The sequence below is a fragment of the Oncorhynchus tshawytscha genome, linkage group LG10 (assembly GCF_018296145.1).
Source record: "Oncorhynchus tshawytscha isolate Ot180627B linkage group LG10, Otsh_v2.0, whole genome shotgun sequence".
In the NCBI taxonomy this organism is placed as follows: Eukaryota; Metazoa; Chordata; class Actinopteri; order Salmoniformes; family Salmonidae; genus Oncorhynchus; species Oncorhynchus tshawytscha.
The window spans coordinates 72761266-72764827 of NC_056438.1; positions in this window are offsets into that span (position 1 = coordinate 72761266).

The window sequence follows — 3562 nt, forward strand, 5'->3', positions numbered from 1 at the left end:
TCATAGATTTTCAAGGTGATTTAAGTCCAAACTGTAACCAGGCCCCTCAGGAACATTCAATATAACTCCTACATACAGTTGGCCTTCTAATCACAACGGACTAAATGTGTTTGAATTGAACAATCAAACTTCTTTTTAAGGCTACTTGTACATTACATCACATCGTCACACAATCCCAACGTTATGTAATCCTCTATTATACAATGATAACATCTCCCTTAGAATTTTGCTGACATGCATCATTGTATAGTTGCTGTAAATTCTTGATCCAGGCCCAGAGTGGAAGGGAGTTTACCAAGGTACCAACAATGTGACATATGTGTCAAACTTCCCTGACCCAAATACATGTCAAGACTGAATTTCCACCTTGTTCCACAACCGCTGGGTCTACGGTCCAGAAAAGGGCATCATATTTCCAACTGAGAAAGTATTTAAACTAGAATTCCAGATCATTGGATCAGATCATCTTGGAATCTCATTCTGAGGAGAGAGTTCCAGGTATCTGTTGAACTTCACTGCCTGCCAAGGCCTCTGAACCTGACAAGATGGCAAAGCTTGCTGTGACTCTCTCTACTCTGCTGCTGCTGTTGTTGGCACTGATGACTCTGGGTGAAACTAGTAAATAGGACAGGAAGTGCCATCTAATGTGCTGTTTGCTACCATCAGTGTCAAAGCAAATCAAATCAAAGTTTATTTGTCACATGTGCCAAATACAACAGGTGTAGTAGACCTTACAGTGAAATGCTTATTTACAAGCCCTGACCAACAGTGCAATTGTTAAGTAAAAAATAGGTATTAGGTGAACATAGAATAATAAAGAATAAAGAAATAAAAACAACTGTAAAAAGACAGTGAGTAATAACAGTAGTGAGGCTATATACAGTAACGAGTTTGTCGGGCTAATTGAGTTAGTAGGTGTGGTTAAAGTGACTATGCATATATGATAAACAGAGAGTAACAGTAGTGCAAAAGAGGGGTTGGTGGGTCGTGGGAGGCGGATTGTCCAGGTAGCCAATGTGCGGGAGCACTGGTTAGTCTTGGGCTAATTGATGTAGTATGTACATGAATGTATAGTTAAAGTGACTATGCATATATGATAAACAGAGAGTAGCAAAGCAAATCAAATCAAATCAAAGTTTATTTGTCACGTACACTGAATACAACAGGTGTAGAACTTACAGTGAAATGCTTCTTTACAGGATCTAATAGTGCAAAAAGGGCATTAGGTGAACAATCAGCTAAACCAAGGTTTGTGGTCATCAGCTATCCTTTAGCTCAAAATCTATCAGTTTTGTACGGCGCGGCTCGGACCGGAACATACCGGACCTATTTTTCTCTCCGTGTCCCCGGATTTCAACCGCAAGCTCTGGACATTTATACCTGGATCTCGCAGCTAGCTAGCTGCTATCCGTGTGACTATCGGCTTACATCGATTCCGGAGCAAACATCAATTATTCCGGAGCTAGCCAGCTGAAGAGTTCCATCAGTCACTCCTGGGCTACAATCACCTATCCGGACCCGTTTTACTGCCAACGCGGAGCCCCACCGGTCCTTCACAACGGGACTACCGGCGTTATCTGCCCGAGGGAGTTATCCAGCTGGCTCCTCCGTCACGACGTTACCTGAACGCCCATCTGCGGTCCGCTAATCGTTAGCTGTCTTATCGGCTGCTATCTGAAAAGACCTATCGGACAATTATTTTCTTTTTTTTTCTTGGGCTTCTATAACTATATCTATTTTTTTTTTTTTTGCGAATTGGATTGATCCCCTCTACCACACGGAACCCCACTAATCCTACCGACGGAAATGCACGAGGTGGCTAAAAACAGACCTCCATCCTATGCTAGCTTGTTACCAATGGCCCGGCTAGCTGTCTGAATCGCCGTGACCCCAACCAACCTCACTACTCACTGGACCCTTTTCATCACTCGACTAAGCATGCATCTGCTTAATGTCAATATGCCTTGTCCATTGCTGTTCTGGTTAGTGTTTATTGGCTTATTTCACTGTAGAGCCTCTAGTCCTGCTCACTAAACCTTATCCAACCTATTAGTTCCACCACCCACACATGTGATGACATCTCCTGGTTTCAATGTTTCTAGAGACAATATCTCTCTCATCATCACTCAATACCTAGGTTTACCTCCACTGTATTCACATCCTACCATACCTTTGTCTGTACATTATACCTTGAAGCTATTTTATCGCCCCCAGAAATCTCCTTTTACTCTCTGTTCCAGACGTTCTAGACGACCAATTCTCATTGCTTTTAGCCGTACCCTTATCCTACTCCTCCTCTTTTACTCTGGTGATGTAGAGGTGAATCCAGGCCCTGCAGTGCCTAGCTCCACTCCTATTCCCCAGGCGCTCTCTTTTGATGACTTCTGTAACCGCCTTGGTTTCATGCATGTTAACATTAGAAGCCTCCTCCCTAAGTTTGTTTTATTCACTGCTTTAGCACACTCTGCCAACCCGGATGTTCTAGCTGTGTCTGAATCCTGGTTTAGGAAGACCACCAAAAATTCTGAAATTTTCATCCCTAACTACAACATTTTCAGACAAGACAGAACTGTCAAAGGGGGCGGTGTTGCAATCTACTGCAAAGATAGCCTGCAGAGTTCTGTCCAACTATCCAGGTCTGTACCCAAACAATTTGAACTTCTACTTTTAAAAATACACCTCTCTAAAAACAAGTCTCTCACCGTTGCCGCCTGCTATAGACCACCCTCTGCCCATAGCTGTTCTCTGGACACCATATGTGAACTGATTGCCCCACATCTATCTTCAGAGCTCGTGCTGCTAGGCGACCTAAACTGGAACATGCTTAACACCTCAGCCATCCTACAATCTAAGCTTGATGCCCTCAATCTCACACAAATTATCAATGAACCTACCAGGTACCTCCCCAAAGCCGTAAACACGGGCACCCTCATAGATATCATCCTAACCAACTTGCCCTCTAAATACACCTCTGCTGTCTTCAACCAAGATCTCAGCGATCACTGCCTCTTTGCCTGCATCCGTAATGGGTCAGCGGTCAAACGACCTCCACTCATCACTGTCAAACGCTCCCTGAAACACTTCTCCGAGCAGGCCTTTCTAATCGACCTGGCCGGGGTATCCTGGAAGGATATTGATCTCATCCCGTCATTAGTGGGTGCCTGGTTATTTTTTTTCAAATGCCTTCCTAACCATCTTAATTAAGCATGCCCCATTCAAGAAATTTAGAACCAGGCAGAGGTATAGCCCTAGGTTCTCCCCAGACCTGAGTGCCCATAACAAACACAAAAACATCCTATGGCGTTCTGCATTAGCATCGAACAGCCCCCGTGATATGCAGATTTTCAGGGAAGCTAGAAACCATTGTACACAGGCAGTTAGAAAAGCCAAGGCTAGCTTTTTCAAGCAGAAATTTGCTTCCTGCAACACTAACTCAAAAAGTTCTGGGACACTGTAAAGTCCAATGAGAATAAGAACACCTCCTCCCAGCTGCCCACTGCAGTGAAGATAGGAAACACTGTCACCACTGATAAATCCACTATTATTGAGAATTTCAATAATC